General features: G+C 35.5%; 1 pseudogene; it reads left to right on the top strand.

Annotated features, from left to right (window-relative positions):
- The first annotated feature begins 4,449 nt into the window (after window positions 1-4,449).
- On the top strand, window positions 4,450-22,781 carry LOC109121363 (L-type lectin-domain containing receptor kinase IX.1-like; annotated as a pseudogene).
- The last annotated feature ends 3,992 nt before the right edge of the window (window positions 22,782-26,773 follow it).

Below are 26,773 nucleotides of genomic sequence, written 5' to 3'. Positions count from 1 at the left end.
TCCACAATTTAATGCTATAATAATTAATGAATTTTAATTAATTAAATCTTGATAAAGAGAACTATTAGTAGCTCTTAACCATTTCCTTAAATATTGAGTTTTAATTATTTAAATTTTGAGAAAGAGAACGTTTAAAATTCTAATTTTAATTTTGATTAATAGCTCTTAACCGTTTCTTTAAATTAAGCTTACAATAATTGGTGACAATGTTTACAATTTTAAATTATGAATTAATGCTTTTCAACCTTCAAAATATTAAAGTCCTATAAATTGGCACTTTACTATTTGATTTTCCATTAATCTTTTCATTCTCTTTATTAATTTTTTTAGATTTGATTTGATGATTTTCTAATACTATTTTAATAGTTAATAGAAAAGATGTCTAATTTAATATCGTAATTTTCCATTAATCTTTTCATTCTCTTTATAAATTTATTTGGATTTGATTTGATGATAATACTTTAATAGCTAATGAAAATATTATAAGGAGAATAATTTGGCAGGAAGTTCAAAAGGGTTTGACAAGATCTTCCTATGGAAATTATATCAATTATAATGGAATGTTGTGAAGGTGACACCTACATCCACTTTGGTTGTCATGCAAATTTACATATGTTCTTATAATTTATATATTTTTCGATTTTCTACATTGTATTTGGCGTCCACATTGTAGTCTTATTATATATGAATTCACAACAAGCAAGGCTCCATATGGAAGGAGCGCTTCCTACTAAGGATTTTTTTCGTATCAAGATTTCACAAGATGTTGAATTAAGAGAGTAACAGTCTCTTCCAATACACCTCATATTTTCATGTTTGTTTAGAAGGCTTTGCCACTGTGTGAATGTAACATATTAGTTTTATCGTGAAACATATGTTGATTTATTGTGTAGATTGTTTCCCCCCTTTACAAAATACATAATATTTTAGTATTATAAAGATAGCTGAATACTAAATTGTTAATATTGTAATGTCTGTCGTTTTTAAAAATGATATTCAAACATCTCCATTACCTTTACAACCTTGAGTAGCCATTAAGATAAAAAATAAACTGTGACCTCCTTAAAATGTCCCGTCTCTTCCCTTTTTCTTATGTTTTTTTTGTTCAATTTTTCTGTTCAATATGTCAACTTTTCACATTTCTTTTCTAAAAATATTTATTATCGTAAATATATTTGAATGGGTTCTAATTTATCAATTTGTGATCATTTCTCTCTATTTTGTCAAGTAATAGTTATATGTCTTATTTAAATTTTAAAGATAAATATTATAATCATAATTAAATGTAAAAGCCTTTTCAAATTTAATAAGAAAAATATTTCTTACAAAATTTAGGAACGCATTTATGTCATCTTACATATATATATATATATATATATATTGTGCGCGCGCGTGTGCGCGCGCGCGTGTGCGCGCGTGTGTATGTGCGTATGCGTGTGTGCGTGTGTGGGGCTACTATTCATATTTATCTTTTTAAATTATTTTTTTCGACATACTCTTATTTAAAAATTAAAAAAAATACTCTAATGGCACCGTACCATTGACTATTTAATTTAATAATAAACAATTGAAATGACATTTTACATTAATGAAAAGAGAAGAATGAAAAAATTAAAAATGATGATTTATTTTAGAATATGTAGAAATGGAAATTGAAAAAGGCAATTATCAATTCTAATAATTTCATCAAACGTTTTTCACAATTCATACAAACAAATAAATACGAAAAAAGAGATTTTAGAGAAGAAAAAAAAACTGGATTGTAGCTCATATCTATAAATTACAATATATTTTTCATTACTTATTATTTTATATTATTTCAATATTTCAAATTAAAATTATTTAAATTAATAATAAAAGTTGTCCAACAGAAAAAAAAATTGACATTTAGGATATTGAAAGAATTATAGAAAGTTTCTTTTTTTGTTAAATTTGATTTCTTTCTGAAAAATTGGTATAATATTAATTATCAATCTTACATTTTCTTTTTTCTTTTCTTCTTTATTTGATTGTTTTATTCATTTTAATTTTTTTATTGCAGTATAAAAAAAATGAAAAGGTGTAAAGAAAATTGAATATTCACATTTGTGTGATTTGTTAACAAGTAGTCACAATTTACCATATGAAAGACTTTATTTTACCTATTTTATAATTAATCCTCAATTTTAACAAATAGCAGTAACGTATTTGGGAGTCTGGAGCCTAAATGGTACAAAATGTTAACAAAAATTTCTAAACGATATATGAAATTTTTTTAAAAAACAAAACGACAAAATCGCTTACGAAGTAGCGATTTTGGCCGCATAACAGCGATTTGTTCATTGCTTTTAAAAAAAAAATCAACAAACTACTTCCAAGGATCAAACTTTTTTAATAAATCACTGCAAAGAAAATGATTTACGAAATTTTTTTAATAAATTACAAGTCTTAATTATATTTTATCCTTTTTTTAGCCCACATATGCTTATCGTTAGCTATGTTAATGAAGATAGTAATGAATAATTGTTAAGCATGTCGGGCTACTTTTATGTCTTTCTCAGTTTGCTAATCCTATATATAACTATCCAATTCCTCCACTTTCTTTATCCCACTAAGCCTTTCTTATAAACTTTTATATTTTTACAAGTACTAAAGCATAAATCAAAATGATCAAGTTGAGATGCAAAAAGTTCTTCAGCCCTAAATTGCTGCACTGATAGCTATTTATTTAAAAATTTAAAATTAAAAAAACATATGTAAATCACTGTACAGGCAACGATTTACTAAAAAAAATCAATAAATCATTGTACTAGCAGCGACTTACTTAAAATTTTAAAAAAATAATTCATATATCGCTGCCTTGGTAGCGATTTATGAAAAAATTAAAAATAATTAACGTAAAATTGCTGCCTTCGCAGCGATTTATTAAAAATATAATTTAAAAATATTGATTTATAAAATTTAACGTGAACGGCAAAATCTCTTACAAAGGCATCGATTTGTTGTAAAAGTTTTCTTAAAAAAAATAAATTGTACAAATCGTTGCCATAGCACCGATTTTGCTTACCTCCGCCGGATAAAATCGCTATTTTGTAAATGATTTGGCCGTCTTGGTTAAAAAAAAAATTATGTACCATTTTGAAATTTATATTAATGTTTTTCACCCTTTAGGTTATGGGCTCATGTATTTGGTATTACTTCTAATCTAATAAATTAGTGTATTACCTTTTAATTTTACACATTAATGATATAACACATCCTTTTATATTCCATTTTAATGGAAAATAAAAGAACGCTTACATGCTCCATTACATTCACCATTTTCTTTGATTTAAATATTAAAATATAATGAATTTGCATTATGTTCGAGTACGGTCATGGCTATAATTACTGGTCATTACAAGATAAACGTAGATGAATTGAACATGAATTTTATTTGTTTGAGTTTAGATAGTCAAAGGTTGGACATGAGTAAAGATTGGATGATGAATTATATTTCCTCTATCCCTATTTAGTTGTCCACTTTACAAGTGATACATATATTAAGGCACCAATGATTATAATTAGGTTAGTTACAATTTTACCTTTTAACTTAAAAGATTATGCAACTCCCGAAGTTTAGTAAATGTATTTTCTGATTTCGAAAAGGTATATTTACAACATAATAGTACTATAAATTTTCTAGAATTAAATAAGGGCATATTAGGAAAAATATTGTTGTCATTTCTTGATTTTTTAAAATAGACAAGTAAATAGGGATAGATATAAAAGGAAATATGTACAAGTAAATAGGGACAGAAGGAGTATCTTTTTTAAAATGAGTAATATCATTTGATTTACGATTTTCGATCAAATTGAAGAGTACATATCGCAAGTTTATAGATGATGGCCGATATGAATGACTGGATAATATACTTGAAGGTAAAACCAACTATTAAACAAAATTGAGCGATTTTTTTTCCTTCCTCCCTACAATAAAATTAAAAAATAATGATGAAATCAAACAATATGATATAGTTGAGATATAACTAATCGGAAAGAAAAATAATTCTAACACACATATTTTAATACTCGCACGAAGCATGGCTATGTTCCCTATTTTAGTATATAACCAAAAGAATATAAGTAACTTCATTAATTTATTAAAATTTATATTTAAGGTTCTTAGAAAATATTATTGTAACAGGGTTTAACCAAAGGGTGAGATGATCAATCAATTTTTTGATGGAGTAAATAGACAAGGTGGGTCCATTATTTAGCCCTTTCCACGATACTTTATTAGCATGAGAGAAGGAGAGGAAATAAAGTGTACTTGTTTCTTCCTCGAAAATAAGCATATAGAAAATATAACGACTTTTTACTCACATGAAAATATGAAACATTACCTTATTATTTTGACTAGTGTAACAACATTTGCCTAGCTATGGCTGTTTTTGCATCTTTTATCTTTCTTTGTTTTGACAAATCCCCTTTGTCACTTCACTCTCCTTCCATTTTTATAGTTTCAATCCCAATGATGAGAATATCACATATGAAGCAGATGCTTATTCAAAAACGGTGTAATTCAGCTCAACGAAAATGATTCAGAGTTAAGCATAGGCCGAGCTACATACTCTAAAACACTCTATCTTTGGGACAAGGCCTCTGTGAATGTCACAGATTTCTCAACACATTTCTCCTTTAGAATCAATTCTCAAGGCAGAAAATTATATGTTGATGGTCTAACCTTTTTCCTCTCCCCTACAAGTTCAGTAATTCCTGATAAACACTTTTCTGCAGGAGAGGGACTTGGCCTTGCAAGTGTTGATCAACAATATTCATCAAAAAGTCATCATTTTGTTGTTGTCGAATTTGACATCTTTTGGAACTCTTATGATCCACAGGGTGATCATGTGGGTATCGATATCAACTCCATGCAATCTGTAGCTAATGTGAACTTTTCTTGCGGCTCTCCGGATGGTACGAGAACTGATACCTAGATTACTTATAATTCAATCTAGAAAATCTTACTGTTGTTTTTACTGGTTTCCAACCACAAGGGAATATCATAGTCACTATCCTGCAGAACCTGTCTTACAATCTTTATCTGAAGGCATATTTGCCATAGTGGGTCACTTTTGGCTTCTCAGGTGCAACAGGAACCTTCTCTGCAATACATACCATATATTCTTGGAATCTTACTTCTTCTTTAAACTATAATGACAACATAACTGATTCAGATATACCCCTTCTAAGCCCTGTGCCTAAGTATACTTCAAGCAAAATTAAGTCAGGACTAGTGATTTGGATTGTTTTCTGTTGGTTGTCTTTCAATCGCAGTATCTGTTTTGATATTGTTTGCATTTTGGAGAAAGAGAAAGGACAGCGAAGATGAAGAGGATGATATTATTGATGGTTCCATGAACAATAAATTTGAAAGAAGTTATTGCTAAAATTGTATAACATCAGCCTTGGTTTTTAATTTGACCCAGACTGTGCTACAACTATTTTTTAGCTTTAAGTTGTTAAGTTAATATTTCTTGAGTACCTGATAGTTTTCTTATTTATGTGTTGCATAGAGTTTTTGTAAGTATTTATAAGACCATTAAGCGATGGAATAAAATATATCTATCATTTTCTCTGCACACTACTTATCTGACTCTTTCGCTACAATACTTTGTATTGAACTTATTATTTTGTCAGCTCTTCATTTGGTATCAGCGAGAGGTTGTTCTGTTAAAATCACATACTATTGTTTTTCTTTCTATTGAGATTTGTGATGTCGATTATATGACGGACCTATAGGATGTCGGTGGAATGAAAAATCTTAACAACAGCAACTATAGTACATGATCAACTTGTATATTTCTTATATGCAAGGGCAAGAATAATTGTGGGAGGTTGTCAATGGCAGTGAGGTGACACAACTAGAAGTAGAAGATGCAAACACCATGTTGTGGAAGTGGAAGATAAAAGAAGGAAAGCAAAGACTGAAGAGGATGTGCTTGAGCATATATAAGATACAACTACCCCAAAAGCAGTCTTGAGATACATTCACCAAGTTATTTTAATAGAAAAAATGACACGAGCATCCAACTCTTATAGAGTGAATTACTTTCATAGCACAACGGAACATGACAATTGCACAATACTTTCATAAGTTAAAGATGTTATGTAGAGATATTTGAAGTTAGATCCACAAGCTCCAATTTGAGAGACAAGGATGAAGCGAATATACAGGCTTCATTGCTTCAATACAAGGATGGAAAATTCAACCTTCACTTGTAGAATTGAAGAATATTCTAGTTGGACAGGAATCTTTGGCCAAGCAAAGGGGAGAAGATTCACTGATGATGAAGCTTCACTCTATGTCAATAAAGGAATTTGAAATTTCAAGAAGCATGGTCCCAAATCTAAGAAGACCGATGATGTGATGGAAGGTCGCCAAGGTAAAGAGAGGACTCGTGGAAGTGGTGGTTTGAAGAATCATTGTGGAAAAAAAGTTTGAAGGGAAGTGCTACAATTGTGACAACAAGGAACATATGGTGAAAGGTTGCAGGTCAAGGGAAAAAATTATGGACATGTAATGCTTCCATTTCCAAGGTTGAAAAGGAATGGGATGTTGAGGCTTTCTTCACTATTAAAGACGAGGATCTAGCCTTCACAGCTTTAATATTTAATCTAATTGACTTGTTTATTGGATTATTGATTCAGGATGCTCAAATCACATTGTTAACCTCTTATAATAAAATATTTCAATAATGACAAATGCTTACACTAACCAGCCACTTGATATAGAAAAGGAACAAGATAGAAACAAAGAACCTATTCCCGAAATGATGGAGTTCAGTATATTGCAGCAATCAAGACTAACTACGGGCAAAATCCAGTTAAGAAGGGAAGCAAAAAGTTGGTCAATAACATCAAATATTGTTACTTGCAAATAATCAGAGAGAGACACAAAAGGAAGAGAATCCTTAAAATTAGCCGATAAGGACAATAAGCTTAAGTCAAGGGACAAATTAAAGAAGCAATCGCGTCCAGCATTCTAGGATCGTCTTTAGGAGAAATCAAATCAAGAAAAAGAAGATCAGCCAAGAAAGGAAAGAATTGATTTGTCTTGCACATATCTAATAAGTGGAAATAAAGTATATTTGTTATTTCCTTGAAAATAAGAATATAGAAAATAGAAGGACCTTTTTGCCGCTTGAAAATATAAAAAAAATTACTTCATTATTTTGACTACTGTAGCAACATACATTTGTTTAAGTATGGCAGTTTTTACATCTTTATCATACTTTGTTTTGATAATCCCCTTTGTCACTTCACCCTCCTTCAATTTTGATAGTTTTAATTCCAATAATCAGAATATAACATATGAAGCAGATGCTTATTCAGAAAACGGTGTAATTAAACTCACTAAAAATGGTGTAAACCTCAGCATAGGTCGTGCTACATACTCTAGAACACTCAATCTTTATGACAACACCTCTTAAAATGTCACAGATTTCTCAATGCATTTCTCGTTTGGAATCAATTCACATGGAAGAAATAACTATGTTGATGGTCTTACCCTTTTCCTCGCCCCTGAAGGTTCAGTAATTCCTGGTAAACTCTTTGCCGCAGTAGAGGGACTTGGCCTTGCAAGTTCTAATAAAAAATGTTCATGGAGAAATCACCATTTTGTTATTGTTAAGTTTTATATCTATACCAACTATTATGATCCACGGGGTGATCATGTAGGTATCAATGTCAAATCCATGCAATCCTAAGCTGTTGTGAACTGGTTTAGTAGCATTCCCAATGATACATAAACTAATGCCTGGATTACTTATAATTCAATCGGAGAAAATCACCGTCCTGCAAAACCTATCTTACAATATTCATTTGAGGGAACATTTGCCAGAATGGGTTACTTTTGTCTTCTCAGGTGCAACATGAAACTTCACTCCAATACATACAATATTTTCTTGGAATTTTAATTCTTCTTTCAAATATAATGACAACATAAAACATCCAAATGTACCCCTACCATGACCTGTTCCAGAGGATACTTCAAGCAAAAATAAGTCAAGATTAGTGATTAGACTGATTTCTACTGGTTGTGTTTCGATAGCTGTATCTGTTTTTATATTATTTGCATTTTGGAGAAAGAGGAAGGTAAGAGAAGATGAATATATTATTGATGGTTCCATGACTAATGAATTTTAAAGAAGCACATGACCAAAAAATTCTTCTACCGTGAATTCGTTTGATGTACAAATAACTTTTCTCTGGAAGAGATGCTTAGCCAATTTTTTCAGGCGCTTCTAGGGAGGAGTTGCGGACGCAAACCACGGACACCAGCATAGATCGTGGGTCACTTATGGTCCTTGGGTGGTGACCGTGAGTCTCACCTGCAACATCTCAAAATCAACACTAAGGTATGTTTTTGGATGCACGATGTTACATTAGTAGAGGACAAGTTTCTAGTAGCAATCTCTATACCCAACACCTACGTGTTGCATGGGATGATTGTCTTAGATAGACATTATGTAGTGGATCTACAATATCTAGAAGTTCATGGTTTTACCTTTGAAAGTAGGACACCTCTTTTCCATGTGGGATAGACACTGAAAGTAGGACACCTCTTTTCAATGTGGGATAGACACTGATTTTATGTTAATAGCTCACATGGTCTGACATTTCAGTTAAAAGTAAATCTCCCACAATAGTGAACTAAGGATACTTCTTGAAGTGTCTTATCAATGTTTAAATATGTCAATTGCAATGGTCTTTTTTACCTTATGATTTATGTTTTCTCACTCTTTTAATTCATGTTTTACTTTGGTCATTACATTTCATGAAATCGGTCGTTTTTATCATGCTTTCAAATGTTTTATGCATGTATTTCATACTTATAGCAGATTTGTACTAAAGCATACTCTTTCCCACATTTATGATCCAAATGTAGGGTCTGATGATCCAGGTTCACACTCCCACAACAAGCAATCCGTATTAGAGATTTTGAAGATTGGTGAATCCTCATGTTCCAAGGACCAAACTTTCATTCATTTTGTCTATACTATTAATCTTTGGACTTGATGTACGGGATGTAGGGAAAAATTACAACAATATTGATATTAAATTGGAGTTATAAAGTAATGAATAACTTATCACAAACACTATGTCATGGCAAGCCACTTTCTTGAAAGCGATTTCGGCCCGACTCTAGTGCAAATCACAGTAGCTGGTTGCTCTCCAAGGTTCCACAGTTACTCTCAAACACGTGCCCTCGTAGCTGGATGTTTAGTGATTTCCCAAAACCGATTGCCCAAAAATATTCTAAGAATAAGCTTAAGAAAAGAAAGGAGGAACAACTTTTTCTCTTCTTTTTCTTTTTTGGTTTTTGTTGTGTTTTTTCTTATGCTCACAAAATGGCATGCTTATATAGATATTTCAAGAGGAGGGGTTTCAAATAGAAGAGTTATTCTTTTTATTTTGAAAAATGGTTTGTCAAGATTAATGGTATTATAGGTCATTACTTCACCGATACAGAAACCTCTTGTTCGTCTTTTGGAACGGATATGTTTTCTCTTTTGAAACGTATTATTGTTATATCATTGCATTAGACTTAATGAACATAGTTAGGATTAACTCAATGATAGTATTAACTCTACAATCCCACACCAACAAAGATAAAGAGTAACAATTGACTTTTGGGCAAAAGGAAGGAACGTGTACTAAAGTGTTATTATCTTTAAATTTGAATTGACACGTAACGATATGAGGCAACAACTTAATATACACAAAGTGAACTACTCTTGAACTGAGTATATATAAGTTGATACCCCATATTACATACTATGTGCTTAAATTTTAAGCAACCTCCGCGATACGAACAAAGTGCTTTTATGGTCATGCATACACACCTTGACTCTTATGAGTTCTCTAGAAAGACGACCCATGTTTTTCATAAAAGGTGACAACACCTTTAAACTCACGTAGGTTATTCCATCAAGTCTATATCAAATAGACCACCTTATGGCAATAGAATCATTAAGAGCAAGATAATCTCAACCATATAAAACATTATCTCACGCTATAGGGATAGAAAATGTGGTGTATATTGAGGCCTAACAGGTCCACCACATTACCTCAATCAATGGTATTTAGCCCCATCCCCTCGACGTTTCAAGGACTATTTTCCTTGTCAAGCACTTGGTTATAGGATCCACTAAATTTCTTTTGGACCTTACTTATTATAAGGAAATAACACACAACTTCAACAATTGTTTAACTACCCCATGTCTTATACGAATATGTCTATTTTTTTCATTATACACACTATTTTTGGTAATTCCATTTGCTACTTGTGAGTCACAGTGAAGAGAGCCTTGTCATGCTTGTCTTCCCTACAATGACATATCTTCCAAAATATTTCTTAGCCACTCAGCTTCTCTCCCTGTCAACTCGAGAACAATGAATTCAGCTTCCATGGTAGAATGTTCTATACAAGTCTGTTTGGAAAACTTCCACAAAATAGAACCTTGAGGCGCCTGTGTCTAGCACCCAGTAAGTTTTATTTGCAACCAGATTTGCCTCAACGACTATAGAAGCAATCACTTCATTACTCTCAGCAGGATTGGCTTGGACATCACTCTATTCTTCCTACTTTGAGTCCTTCCCTTTTCTTTTGGCAGCTATGTGACAAACTTTTTCACAAACAAAACAAGGGCCCTTAAATTTTGATTTAACCCTCTAACTTGTTGAATTGATTTTCTTTCATCATATGTTCTTTTTTCAAGACTTTATTTTGTTTGCCTTTGAACATGTCTTTCACAAAAGTGCCAGAAGATTAAAAAAGATTTGCTTTAGAAGAATTAAGAGAAATTTCTTCCATCTTATCTTTGAGACGGTTCACCTCTCCAGTCCTCATGTGACTAATAAGTTCTTGGAGAATTAAATTCTTTTTCTTATATTTCAATTGATTTCTATTATCATTCCAAGACGGTGGGAATTTTTCATACAGAATATTAACCTGTAATATCTCACACATCTTCATGTCCTCATTGAGAACATCAGCAGTCAAGTTCCTATAATCATGAACTTGTTCCATTATTGGCTTATTATCAACCATTTGGAATTTAATCCATTGTCTGACGATATATTTTTTCTTTCCTGCATCATCAACACTATATTTCTTTTCTAAACTATCCCATATTTCTTTAGAAAATTTATAGGTAACAAATAAATCAAATAAAGAATTTAGTCATGTGATTTAGCAAATGCCTCTCACAGTTCTATTATCCTTTTCAAACTTCTTATTAACAACATCATCAAAAATCATAACATTACTAGAATAAGTAGTGGTGTTAGAACCATTAATATAATGTTTTTTAAATAAAATATAATCAACTTGTAATTTTTCAAAGAAAATTTAAATTTGTGACCATCGTTTAAAATTATTTTTATCCAAAGGCTCAAATATTGGCAAATAAGAAAAAGCTTTTTTCAATAAAATAGTCATTTATCAATTTTGTGTGTTAGTAAAATCTCTTTCATATTTTTGGAATACTACAATGTTGATATCAGATTGGAATCATAAAGTAATAAATAACTTATCACAAACATTATGTCATGGCAAGCCACTGCCTTGAAAGCGATTTCCGCCCGAATCCAGTTCAAATTGTAGTACCCTAAGGTTCAACATTTACTCTCAAACACGTGCTCTCGCGGCTTAAAGTTTGGAGACTGCCCAAGCCAATTGCCAAAAAATATTCTAATAATAAGCTTAAGACTAGGAAGGAGGAACACCTTTTTCACTTAATTTTATTTTTTGGTTTTTGTTGATTTTTTCTTATGCTCACAAAATGCAATGCTTATATAGATTTTTCAAGAGGAGGAGTTTCAAATAGAAAATTTATTTTTTTTCATATAGATAAACTAACATTAAGGGTCATTACTTCACTTTTACAGAAACCCCATGTTTGTCTTTTGGAAGGGATATGTTTTCTTTTCGAAACATACTATTGTTATATCTTTGCATTAGACTTAATTAAAATAGTTAGGATTAATTCAACTATAGTATTAACTCAGCACTGGCTACGTCCCAAGAACTTCATATGTACTAGATGGCTTTGTGACCATGTTAATTTTCATTTTATTTTATGAAACTCTGTGATTTGATTTAATCTTTTAAATCTCTTAAAAATTTTATTTTTGTGTATGAACAATGTTCAATGGATTGTATGGGGCCTTTTGGATCTTATACGTCATGTTACACAAGGTTCTACCTTGGGTCATGACAATATAGGACCCTCAAGTCACGGATTGTGAACTAGTGGAAATTGATGAACAATATATCACTTGGATGTGCGAAACAAATCTCTGAATTTCATGTTTTTCTTTATGTAATATATGGTTTTCATACCATTGAGGATAGAAGGAGACTATGGAGAAGATGAGAAATATTGATCTAGGACATCATGGGTATGGTTGTCTATGAGAGATTATAAGGTTTTCCATAGAGTTGAGGATAAAATGGTTTGTTCTATAACCTATGAAGCTAACACTAAGGACATAAAATCTTTTTTGATAGATACAGGCATGACAATTCTAAGGGTAAATGGTAGGGGTTTTACCAAATATAGTAGGTTTAGTTACGCACTAGTGAATGTTAGATGGCTTCTATTTATGCAACCATTGGAAGTACAGGTAATGAACCCAGAATGCTCAGATTACTCACATCTATGTGTTACTTTGAGAATGGATGAAGATATAAGACATAAGCCTTTAATGTTTTGAAATCATATAGTGAAGCATGAAAAGTTCCAGAGGATAGTACAAAGACTTTGGCAACAAAGGCATAGCACTTGTACAATGTATGAGGTGTGGTAGAAACTAAAGAGTGTTAAAGAGCTCTGAAAGAATTGAATACCTTTGAATATCATGGAGTGGGAAAGAGTAAGAATGTACAAACAATATTTACATGACTTGCAAATTACTATGAGGAAGAATAGATTATCATTAAGGAATTGAAAAAAGGTTAAGGATAATTTAGAAAAATTGCTAACTATTGAAGAAAGTATAGCAAAACAAAAGTCAAGAGTGCAATGACTACATGCTAATTTGAAGAGTGGAATATCCTAGAACAAGATCACAAGCTTAACTACTTCTACTGAGAGGATTGAAAACAATAAAACTTATATTATGGAAGAGATAATATTGTCAAGGACTTGGAGTATTTGCTACAGTTTCGTGAAGCCCCGACAACTTACTCACTAATCTTTCAAAGTCTTGTAAGCTCAAGGAAAACTATCAGACTTAGAACACTAAGAGAATGCTTGAAAAGGACTTAGAGAGAACAAAAGAGAGCTTTTGAAGAAGGCTTTGTAATATGTTTGAAGAATGTGTTACAACTTTCTTAGTGCCTTTGCAAATGAGGGGCACTTCTATTCATTCTACTTCTAAAGGAATAAAATTCAATTAGTATTTACTTGACAAGTTTGTAGGATATTTTAACTTTGGTCCCCTTTCTATAGAATTCTACAATGCTTTGGAACCTCCCCTAGCCTTCTTGAGACTTCCAAAAGGTTTTAGACTCTTCCGCACAACTCTAGAATGTTGTTCTCCTATTTGCACGCGGAATCAGGATGGAGTTGTGGAGGGAAGTCACATTCTCCCCTACCTAATGATGCGACTACCGCGGCACATTGTTGCAAAAAATCCTGGACTTTTTCTTTGAATTGCCACAACTTCATATTTCTCCCATGTGGCCTCCTCTGGAGTTTGTCCCTTCCAATGCACCAGGAACATGGCGCAAGCTTGTTCAACTTGCTTCTGTTTGGCTTGATAATCTATGATAGCCTCAATATCCCAATCATAAAAGGCGGTGACTGTAATGGGTGCTCGTGATGATCGGTCCCGTCTAGAATCCTCCTTGTCCTCATGGTACGGATTGAGGATTCTTGCTTGAAACACTGGATGGATCTTGAAGTATGGAGGTAACGCCTACTTTTACGAGATCTTTCCCAGCTTGGCAATGATCTTGAAAGGACCCTTATGTTTGCGCACTAAGTTTTGATTGGACGCCTATTAGTGCCTTGGATTGTATTGGGTTGAATTTCACCAAGACCATGTCACTTTCTTTATTGTCCGTGGGATGATGCTTGCGGTTGGCGAACTTCTTCATCCTTTTGGTTGCCTTGTAGGAATTGGCAGTGTCAAGCTGCTCCCCCCATCCCTTGGCAAGATGGTCGGTAACCAAACTCTTACCCTAAAATATAGCCAAAAAATGAATGCAGAGTTTGGGGTTATTGGCCTGTCGCCAACTCAAATTTGCGCCTAATGGACTTACTCTTCTGGAGATTATAGGAAAATTTCACCATGTATAGGAGTCTGGCCCAATACTTCTGATGCTCACTAACATAGTGCCTTAGATAGCACTTCAATACGGCATCGATGTATTCCGTCTGGCCTTCGATGTGCGGGTGAAAACTTGTGTTGAAGTGAATCTCCGTGCCAAGTATCTCAAAAAAATATCTCCAAAAGTTCCCGATAAAGGGGGGGTCTCGATCGCTAATGATATGTCTCGGCAGCCCACAATATTTCACCACGTTCTTGAAGAATAATCGAGCAGCCTTTTTTGCGGTGCAACCAGCTGTGACGAGCATGAAGGTAGCATACTTTGAAAACCTATCCACCACGACCATGATCGTACCAAACCCGTCAGACTTCGGCAAGGAAGTGATGAAGCCCATCGTCACACTCTCCCATGGGCACTCTACTACTGCTAATGGCTCTAGTAACCCTCCCGGTTACCTTTGTTCCAATTTGTCTTGTTGGCACACAAGAAAAGGTTGCACAGAGCACTCGATGTTGCCCCACATGTGCGGCCAGAAGTAAATAGACTCAATCAACGCCCTCGTATGTTGCTGCTCTAGATGCCCAACCCACGGTGTATCTTGGATTTCCTTAATGATGTGCCGCCTGATAGACCCAAACTTAGGCATATAGATCCTTCAACATGTAGTGAGCCAAAGACCATATTTTACTAAAAAAACGTCTGGTTTTTCCTTAGTTAGCCAATTTCATCAGCTTCTTGGCCTCTGGATCGTGTAATTGCATCTTGAATGTCACAATGAGATGTAGTTATGGCAGCATGCTCGTCCTTCCTACTTAGTGTGTCGGCCACGACATTGCCTCTTCCTTGCTTGTAATCCAAGATGTAGTCAAACTCGACTAGAAAGTAATTTAATCTAGCTTGCTTCGGTTGATCTTATTTTTTGATTGGGAGTAGCTAGTGGCCACGTTGTTGGTCTTAACCACGAACTTGGAGCCCAGTAAGTAGTGTCTCCATGTGCGTAGGCAATGTACAATGACCATCATGTCTTTCTCTTGCATCGTGTAACGTCGTTAGGTCTTGTTTAGATTGTGACTTTCGAATGCTATTGGGTGTCTATCTTTCATTAAGACTCCCCCAGTGGTAAAATCTATTGCATCTATATGTACTTTGAAGATCTTGGAATGTGGGGCAGCGTCAAGACCGATTCTTTCGTCAGTGCAGTCTTGAGACCTTCGAACGTTATTTGGAAATCCTCGCTCCAAACCCCTGACTTATTCTTCTTTAACACCTCATTCAGTGGAGCAGCTTTAGCGGAGTAGCCACTAATTAACTTGTGATAGTAGTTCTCAAGTCCAAGGAAGTATCATAGCTCGGTCACCTTCGTGGGCGCCTCCCACTCCTGGATCGCACGAATATTTTCTTCGTCCATCCGTAGTTTACCCTTGCTGATAACATAGACTAAGAATTGTACCACATGCTGGGCGAACTCGAACCTCTCCCACTTGACATAGAGTTGTTTCTCTAGTATGTCTTAGAAGACTTTCCTCAAGTTCTTCACGTGCTCCTCCAATGTGCTACTATAGATGACTATGTCATCCAAGTACACAACCATGAACTGGTCCAAGTATGGATTAAATATCTTGTTCATCAGCGTGCAAAAGGTGGAAGGTACGTTGGTTAAGCCGAATAGCATCACGAACCACTCATATGCTCCATATTTTGTCACGTACGCTGTCTACGGCTCATCCCCCTCAGCGATGCGCACTTGGTAGTAGCCTTTTCGGAGATCTATCTTGGTGAAGTATTTGGCCTGGAAAAATCTATCAAACAAGTCTATAATTAGTGGATATGATATTTTTTCTTTATTGTTACCTTATTGAGCGCCCAATAGACGATGCATAAGCGCAAGAACCCGTCTTTGTTATTCTGAAACAACAATTCCGTGCCATAAGGTGCCTTGGATGGACGGGTGACTGGCCTTTAGGAGCTTCTCTATTCGCTTCCTTATATCCTCTTACTCAGGTGGATCCATACGGTAAGGTGCATGTGTGTGTGAATTGGCTCTGACCTCCAACTTTATTCTATGATCTACCTCGCACCTCGCAGAAAGAGTCTATTGCAGGTCGTCCGGCATCACATCCTTTTTTTCTTCAAGTACATTCTGTATGATCGGTGGTAAGGACTCCATAGTACCATTGTCTTCTTCTGAACTTGCAATGGAAGCTAGAAACGTAGGTTCTCCTTTCTTTAGGCCTTTCACAATCTGCATGGCCGATAATTAGGCATGTCCTTCTTTTTTTGGCACCTTGACTAGAGGTTCCATGCAGGACCCTTCCCGCTCCATGACCATGAACATCAGAGGTAGGGGTCGATCATTGTGTGGCAGCGCTGCAGAACTCTTGCTGGAGAATGATATCAAATATATCTATAGGAGTGATGGTAAAGTTAGTCATTCCTTACAACTTTCTCAACATGATGCTTACTCCTTGGGCGACCCCACACACGGGAGTCAGTGGGGCGTTAACAGTCTTGACGCAGGTGTGGCTTGGCACATAGTTCAGCCTTAACCTCTCTATGGTTGTCTTGTTCATGATGTTTTCTTTGGCCCCAGATTCTACAATGGCACGAGCTGGTCGTCCACTTATGGAGATGTCTACATACTGCGTGCTGAAGTCTCCCGACTTCTTTTTCTGTTGGGCTATCGCGCTGAATAGTCTCACCATGCCTTATTGTGTCGTGCTAGCGTCCTGCCCTTGTTCTTTTGTATCCTTCTCCTTCCTTTCTCATAGGATGGCACCATGGTTCTTCATCTCGGGGCACCTGGCATAGTCATGTGGTCCACCGCATATGTAGCAACCATCTCCTTTGTTGGTCTGCGCCTGCTTCTTTGTGTAATTCTAGAGCATGAACCGCTTGCTATCCATTTGGTCGGGGTCATGATAATTGGGGTGTGCCTGGTTCTCCTTCCCTTAGCCACAATCTCCCCCACCTTTGGCATGAATACTTCCTGCAACCCTGCCCTTCGCCTTGTCATGCCGTTCATAATTGAAGTCTGTCAAGGACTCGGCTTGTGTGATGGCTTCATTTATAGTCTTGACTTGTCGCCTCTCAAACTCTATCTTGACTGAATTATGTAGTCTGTCCATGAACATCAGAGGTAGGGGTCGATCATTGTGTGGCAACGCTGCAGAACTCTTGTTGGAGAATGATATCAAATATATCTATAGGAGTGATGGTAAAGTTAGTCATTCCTTACAACTTTCTCAACATGATGCTTACTCCTTGGGCGACCCCACACACGGGAGTCAGTGGGGCGTTAACAGTCTTGACGCAGGTGTGGCTTGGCACATAGTTCAGCCTTAACCTCTCTATGGTTGTCTTGTTCATGATGTTTTCTTTGGCCCCAGATTCTACAATGGCACGAGCTGGTCGTCCACTTATGGAGATGTCTACATACTGCGTGCTGAGGTCTCCCGACTTCTTTTTCTGTTGGGCTATCGCGCTGAATAGTCTCACCATGCCTTATTGTGTCGTGCTAGCGTCCTGCCCTTGTTCTTTTGTATCCTTCTCCTTCCTTTCTCATAGGATGGCACCATGGTTCTTCATCTCGGGGCACCTGGCATAGTCATGTGGTCCACCGCATATGTAGCAAACATCTCCTTTGTTGGTCTGCGCCTGCTTCTTTGTGTAATTCTAGAGCATGAACCGCTTGCTATCCATTTGGTCGGGGTCATGATAATTGGGGTGTGCCTGGTTCTCCTTCCCTTAGCCACAATCTCCCCCACCTTTGGCATGAATACTTCCTGCAACCCTGCCCTTCGCCTTGTCATGCCGTTCATAATTGAAGTCTGTCAAGGACTCGGCTTGTGTGATGGCTTCATTTATAGTCTTGACTTGTCGCCTCTCAAACTCTATCTTGACTGAATTATGTAGTCTGTCCATGAAGTGGAACAACATGTCCTCGTCTATGAGGTTGGGAATTTGAAGCGTTAGAGTTGTGAACTCTTTCACGTATGCCTGAATGATTCCCGATTACTTCAATTCTCGGAACTTCCGCTTAAACTTATTCATGACGTTGTTAGGGAAGAAGACTTTCTTGAATTATTCGTGGAATTCCTCCCACGTGTTGATGGTGCACGTCCCCTCTACAGTCTCGGTATCTTTTTTCCTCAACCATAGCATAGCCATCTGGGACAGTTACCACACGACAGTGTTGATCTTATTCTCGTCGGTTTTCACCTCAATACACTTGAAGCAATTCTCCAAGTGCCATAGAAATTTTTCCATCTCTTGAGCTTCAGGGACGCCCTTGAATATGGGTGTCTTGGGAGCCTCGACCCTGGCCTTCCTATCACGGTCGGGTAATGTAGATCTTCAAACCTCCACGCCTTCCTTGAGTGTTTTGACTTCGGCCATCAGCATATCCATCATGCTAAATGCGTCCATAATTCGACACTTCGAGGAAGTGATGGCCTTCTTCATCTCTAACTCAGCCCGCTAGTGGCCCTCCAACTCCTTATGAATGTTCTTGGTCTCCTCAAGGATGAAGTCCTCAAGGGTCTTGAACTTGTCGCCGGCCACATTCATGCACCGACAAAATATCTCCATAGCCTTCCTTGCCACTTCCACCCTTGCGACCCATTCTTCTCCAACTGTAATGTCTATGGCATCTTCCCCCAATTAATCGTCACTTGATTCGGTAGTTAAGGGCGGATAAGATGTTTGTGCATCGCTAGGTGTGGGATCAAGCATAACCTCCTAATTAGCGTTTTGATGTTTCTTACCCTTTCGGTTCTTCTTTCCACCATCCATACGGACACTAGTTGTGCTAGCGCCATTTACGTCTCCTTTGGTAGCCATTCCCTTAGTATTAAACCTGGCTCTGATACCACGTTTTCATGGACTTAGATTGTATACTAATGTTTTGTGCAGCCCTCGACAACTTACTCACTAATCTTTCAAGTTCTTGTAAGCTCAAGAAGCCCTTTAAGACATCGACGCGAAGAGAATGCTTGAAAATGACTTAGAGAGAACAAAAGAGAGATTTTGAAGAAGGCTTTGTATTATAATTGGAGAATGCTTTACAACTTTCTTGGTCCCTTTGCAAATGAGAAGCACTTGTATTTATACTAATTCCAAGCACTAAAGTGCAATTAATATTTACTTGATAAGTCCCTAAGATATTTACACTTTGGTCCCCTTTATAGAGAATTCTACAATACTTTGGGACCTTCCCTAGCCTTCTTAAGACTTCCAAAAGGTCCTAGATTCCTCCGCACAACTCTAGATTGTTCTTCCCCTATCCGGGCGCGGAATCAGGCTGGAATTGTGGCAGGACGTCACAATACGCTTTTATAAACAACTTCTGCTGGGACTTGTGCTACCCAACTACCTGCTCTAAATATAATAATAATGAGAAATGGACATGTCATGACTACAAGTCAGCAAGCTTAATTGATTGAGCTTGTGACCAAGAAAGAATTCTAGCTAATAGAATGCATTGTGTAATGGATGTCTTGGTGGATAAAAATTTCCAGCCTTTCTACCAGGTATATTTTACTGGATTTTTAATCTTTCTTATTTAGCGTGAATAAAATATCTCACGAAACCTTCAAAGGTATATATATGTAATTGTTAGCGGAGGCATACTTTCTATCATCTATAGTTATCCATGTGCCTCTTGACACATCTAGTATAGCATAACAAAAGGGACAAGGGGCAAGGGACAAGTATACTATGACCAAAATTTCTAAGACACATTTTAACTAAACTAACGACTCTAACTCATTTTTGTTGTATTTTTTTAAACCTTATGGTCGCACACTGCATGACTCCACATAGTTGAGACATGTGGAAGATGTTTGGGTACCACGCCAGCCAAAAAGTATACACAATAATTTAAAAAATGGATCGAGAGGGTAATAAGACCTTATTAATTAATGTGTCTATTAAATATTGTCATAATCTGGGGTATAGTTGTATCATATCCCTAAAAAAACAAATTTTACATCCTCTAATAGCAACTAATAACATTCTTACTCAAAATTAGATTCTTCTGCCAATAGGGAGTACCAAAGCATCTGCAGTCCTTGAAGGCAGTTTTGAAAATAATAATCTTGAAGAAAGGAGAGTTTGAGCTTTTTGATCACATTTTTTCTCAATGTAGTTTAAAATGACTTTCTATATAATTTTTCATCAATGACAAAATAACTAAGTGTCTCAATTTCAAGACTGTAGGTTTACCCACTTAATGCAATAAATATAAATATGTTAGCCACTAGAAAATATAAAACATTACTTTATTATTTTGACTAGTGTAGCAACATACATTTGCCTAAGTATGGCTATTTTTGAATCTTTATCATACTTTGTTTCGATAATCCCCTTTGTCTTTTAACTCTCCTTCAATTTTGATAGTTTCAATCCCAATGATGAGAATATAACATATGAAGCAGATTTTATTCAAAAAACACTGTAATTCAGCTTACCAAAAATAGTTTAGAGTTCATCAAAGGTGGAGCTACATATTCTAAAACAATCTATCTTTGGGACAAGGGCTCTGCTATTGTCAAAGATTTCTCAACGCATTTCTCCTTCAGAACCAATTCTTAGGGTAGAAACCTATATGCTAATGGTCTTACCTTTTTCCTCGCCCCTGTAGGTTCAGTAATTCACGATAAACACTTTGTTGTAGGAGAGGGACTTGGCCTTGCATGTGTTGACCAACAATATTTATCGAAAAATCACCATTTTGTTGCTGTAAAATTTTACATCTTTACCAACTATTATGATCCACATAGTGATCATGTAGGTATCAATATCAATTCCATGCAATCTGTTGCTAATGTGACCTCGTTTAGTGGCTCTCACAATGGTACGAGAATTGATGCCTCGATTACTTATAATTGAATTTCAAAAAATCTTAATGTTGTCCTAACTGGTTTCCAACCACAAGGGAATATGATATTCACCATCCTGCAGAACTTATCTTACAATCTTGATCTGAAGGCATATTTGCCAGAGTGGGTCACTTTTGGATTCTCAAGTGCAACTGAACCTTCACTGCAATACATACCCTATATTATTGGAATTTAACTTCTTTTTTAAACTATAATTGCAATATAACTAATCCAGATACACCCCTACCAAGCCCTGTGCTAAATCTAGATGTACCCCTACCAAGCCCTGTGGTAAATCCAGATGTACCCCTAAGCCATGTGCTAAATCCATATGTACCCCCTACCAAGCCATGTGCCTAAGGATACTTCAAGAAAAAATGAGTCAAGACTAGTTGTTGGATTGTTTTTTGGTTGTTGTGTTTCAATAGCACTATCAATTTTTATATTGTTTTCATTTTCTGAGAAAGAGGAAGGTGAGAGAAGATGAAGATGATTTATGATATTATTGATGGTTCCATAACTAATGAATTTGAAAGAAGCATACCACCAAAGAAGTTTTTGTAAAGTGAGTTGGTTAGATGTACAAATAACTTTTTGCGGGAGGAGATGCTTGACCAGGGTGGGTTTGGATATGTTAATAAAGGATATTTAAAGGAATCCAACTGCTATATTGTTGTTAGGAGGATTTCAAGGGAGTCAAAGCAAGAAATAAAAGAGTATGAATCAGAAGTTAGGATTATCAGTCGGTTAAGATATAAACATTTTGTGCAACTAATTGGTTGGTGCCATCAAAAAAGAGAACTACTACTTCTCTATGAGCTTATTCCTAATGGAGTCTTATATTACCAAATTTTCAAGGGATAAATCCATTCAACATGGCCAATAAGATTAAAGATTGCTCAAGGCTTGGCCTCAACATTGTTTTATCTACATGAAAAATGGGAACAACTCCTATACTATGTTGGATTCCAATTTCAATGCCAAACTTGGGGATTTTTGGTTTAGCTAGGCTAGTTGACCATGATAAGGAATCTGAAACAACAGTTTTGGTAGCCATGATCGGTTATATGGCTCCTTAATGTGTCACCACTGGAAAAGCTAGAAAGGAAACAAACATCTATAGTTGGTGTTTAGCGTTAGAAATAGCTTATGGAATGAAGCCTATTAAACCTAAAGTTGAGGAGCATCAAGTAAATATTATTGATTGGGTTTGGAGACTTTACGGGATGGGAAATCTTAGTGAAGCAGTTTATCTTAGACTCTCATAAGAGTTCAATTAGGATATGTAGCACTTACTAATTATTGGTTTATAATGTTGTCATCCAGATAACAATTGAAGGCCTTTTATAAGGCAAGCAATTCAGGTTCTTAATTTTGAAGCTCAATTTCCCACACTCCCTCTATCCATGCCTCTACCGACATATTGCAGTACGTCAAAATATGGACCAACTACTTCATTTGCATCCCCATAGCACTCCAATGGTCCTCAGATTTATGATGTACACTCTTTAGGGAGTAGAGACCATACTGGTTCTTCAAATAACACAGAAGCTTCAACAGCATCTTCGCCTTCTGCAACGCTTCTGTATACGTGTTGATATTGTTTTATAAATAAGTTATTTTGCATTCGATCTTTCAATTGCAATGTCCAGCTTTTGGTCTTTGTGTTAATTAGTAATTCCAATTTTATGAAGATTGTTGAATGTGTTGAGTCCATCCCATAAATTTTTGGTCAACTTTTGCTATTCAATTGCTACAAGTTTTTGTTAAAAAGATAGTAATTAGAGTTGAAAATAAATGATTTGGTGGTTAGAAAATTGGTAAGATTTGCAACCCTTTTTGACTTTCCTATATTTACTTATGTCATTAGTGACATAGGCATGGTTTTATCCTTCTCTAAGTAGTCCATTCTTGCTCATTTGTAGAACACACCAAGTTAGATAGAAAAACCATTTTGAGAGCAAAGTGAGTATTCCATAGACTATATAAGAAAAAGAGTCTTTGAAGAAAAAAATAGAGTGTGACCGATATTTTAGTAACGTGGAAACCAAATGAGTTTTGTTCCTTTTGAGTATATAGTAGTCATTTTGAGTATTATATTCGTAACTACACAGTATAAAATTTCTTACTATAGTGATACCAGCTGCTCCTCTTGGCCCGTGATTTTTCCCTTATTTAGAAGGGTTTCCACGTAAAATTCTTCGTATCATTATTGTCCCATTTATTTCCATTATTTCTACCATATATATTTTTATTCTTGTTCGTGTTTTCCCAACAAATTGGTATCAGAGCTTAGATTATATCTGAGTATGCTCTATGATTGCAGTAGAGTCTGAACTTCCACATTAGAAAAAATTTACTTTAAATTTGTGATAACTATATTTTTTGGAAAAAATGATTGAATCCAGCATAAGTAGAGTGGTTACTTTGAATGGTGTTAATTATGTCATTTGAAAGGGGAAAATGTAAGATCTGTTTTATGTCAAAAACTTTTACAAATCAGTTTTTACCACTATAAAGCTGATAATAAAATAGATGAAGATTGGAATTGTTTCACAAATAGGTTTGTGGATTTGTTAGGTAATGGGTTGACGATAATATGTTGAACCATATTTTTTGGGAGACACATGCTTGCACCTTATGGGAGCATCGTGAAAGTTTGTATGCTCGGAAGACTGGCAACACCAAAATGTTCTTAATAAAACATATGTTGAGTTTAAAGTATCATGATGGTTCTGGATGACAGAGCATATGAATAATTTTCAGGGGATCATAATCCAATTATAAGCTATGGGCATCAAATTTGATGAAGAGATTCAAAGCATGCTTCTACTTGATTTCCTACCAGATTCTTGGGAAACATTTAGAACTTCATTGTCAAATTCTTCTCTAGATGGTGTGATCTCTATGGATTCCTCCAAGAGTAGTGTCTTGAACGAAGAGATGAGAAGAAAAACTCAAGGTTCTTCTTTCTCGGATATCTTGATAACTGTCCCCTAGGGAAGAAACAAAACTCGTGGTTGTCAGTATAGAGAACAAAATAGGAGCAAATCCATAGGGAGACTAAAGGTTATTGAGTACTATCATTGTGGCATGAAAAGTCACATAAAGAAGTTATGCAGGAAGTTGAAGGGAGAAAAAAAACAAAGAGAAAACTAAAGAAGATGGCAACGAAAATTGCCTAGCCACCATTACCACCGAAGATCTAGTTACTGACCTTGACGCGGATATGATAAATATTGCTTGTGATGATTCAAGCTGAGTTGTAGACACTAGTATCGCATCTTAGGTGAAATCAAGGAAGGATTTTTTCTCATCCTATACTATTGGTGATTTTTGAACCTTGAGTATGGGTAATGAGACTATTTCTAGGGTGATTGGTAGTGGTAAAATTTGTTTAGAAACTAGTGGTGGAACTAAACTAATTTTGAACAATGTAAAACATGCTCCTGATGTTCGTCAGCACCTAATTTCTATTGGTGTTTTAGATGATGAAGGATATATTAGTACTAAAGGTGATGGAAAATGGATGATCATGAAGAGTTCCTTGGTTGTGGCTCGTGATAACAAACGTCATGGTTAATACTGGACTACAGCCTCTGCTTGTGTTGATATGGTGAGTGCAGTTGACAGCGATATCCCTTCAATGTTATGGCAAAAGAGACTTAGTCACATCACCGAGAAAGGACTCAATGTTCTAGACAAGAAGAAATTTTTGTCAAATTTCAAAAGTGCTAAATTAGAAATGCGTGAGCACTGCTTGACTGGTAAAAAAATTCAGTTTCCCTTAAGTCCTACCCTCCTTCGAGAAAGACAGTGTTGCTTGAGTTGGTGCACATTGATTTATGTGGTCCAATGAAGACAAAGACATTCGGTGGTGCACTCTACTTTGTCACTTTCATTTATGATTGCTCGAGAAAACTTTTGGTTAATGTCTTGAAGACTAAAGACCAGTGTTAGGTGTCTTGAAACAGTTTCAGGCTTCAGTTGAAAGAGAAACTGGAAAGAAACTGAAATGTATCGTACTGATAATGATGGTGAATATTGTGGACCATTTGACGAGTACTGCAAGCATCGAGGTATTAGACACCAGAAGACTCCTCCCAAGACTCCTTATCTTAATGGTTTTGCTGAGAGAATGAACAAGACCATGATGGAAAGAGTTAGATGTTTGCTTTTTGAAGCAAAGTTGCTAAACTAATTTTAGGGTGAGGCTTTATTGACCTCTACACATATTATTAATCTATCTCCTCTTTTTTCTTTGCAAAGTAATATATTTCCTATGACCATTTATGAGTGTTTGGGTGCAAAGCTTTTGTACATGTGCCAAAAGATGAGAGGTCAAAGTTAGATGTCAAGACATGGCAGTACATCTTCATTGGATATGGCCTTGATGAATTCGGTTACAGGCTATATGATGAAATTGAAATGAAACTTATGAAAAACCGTGATATTATTTTCATAGAGAATCAAAGAATTTAAGATATTGACCAAGCGGAGAAGCTAGAATCTTCAATTTTTGATAATATAGTTCTTCATGATAAAGTTCCTCACACAAGTGTGAATGATGTTGTTGGGTTTGATAATCATGGTGAAGCCCAGAATCATGTATTAAATTGATATGTTAATGTTTATAATAACAATGATATTGTTGTTGATGATCCTGTTGCTCATGAAGTTGTAAACGAGTCAAATATTTCGCTTTGAAAGTCCATAAGACAATGATTTCCTTCCTCCCGTTATTCACCCAATGAGTATGTCTTACTCACTGTCGGGGGAGATCCTGAATGTTATGAGGGGGTCAGCGAATGTGAGCACAAGGATCAATAAATTAAAGCCATGCAAGATGAGATGAAGTCTCTGCTCAAGAAAATATTTTCTCCTATTGTGAAAATATCTTCTATTCGCAAACTAGGTTTGGATCCTAATCTTAATTTAGAGATTGAGTAGATGGATGTGAAGATGACTTTTCTTCTCGGTGACCTATAATAAGTGATTTATATTGAACAACCTGAGGGCTTCAAAGTAGAAGGTAAAGAAAATTTTGTGTGCTAACTCAAAAGGAGTCTTTATGTCCTAAAAACAAGCACCAAGAAAGTTGTACAAGAAGTTTGAATTTGTTATGTGGAAGCAAGGCTATAAGAAGACTTCTTCAGATCATTGCGTACTTGTACAAAAATTTTCTGACAATGATTTGACCATCCTCTTGTTGTATGTGGAGGATTTGTTGATTGTGGGCAAGAATACATCCAAGATTGACGAGTTGAAGAAAGAGTTGTGTAAGAATTTTTCTATGAAAGACATGGGTCATGCAAAACAAATTTTGGGCATGAGAATTACTCGTCTAAGAGATGAAATATTGATTTATTTTTCATAGAACAAATACATTAATAATGTACTGGAGCACTTTAATATGAAGAATGTTAAGCCTGTTAGTACACCTCTTGCTGGTCATATGAAGTTGAGTAAGAAGTTGTGTCCTACAACTAGGGAGGAAAAAGAGATCATGGAAAAAGTTCCATATTCCTTTGTCGTCGTAAGTCTAATGTATGCAATGGTATGCACTAGATAGATTTCTCAAAAATCTAGG

Source organism: Solanum lycopersicum, chromosome 10, assembly GCF_036512215.1.
Source record: "Solanum lycopersicum chromosome 10, SLM_r2.1".
In the NCBI taxonomy this organism is placed as follows: Eukaryota; Viridiplantae; Streptophyta; class Magnoliopsida; order Solanales; family Solanaceae; genus Solanum; species Solanum lycopersicum.
This window is presented reverse-complemented; position numbering and strand designations above follow the sequence as displayed.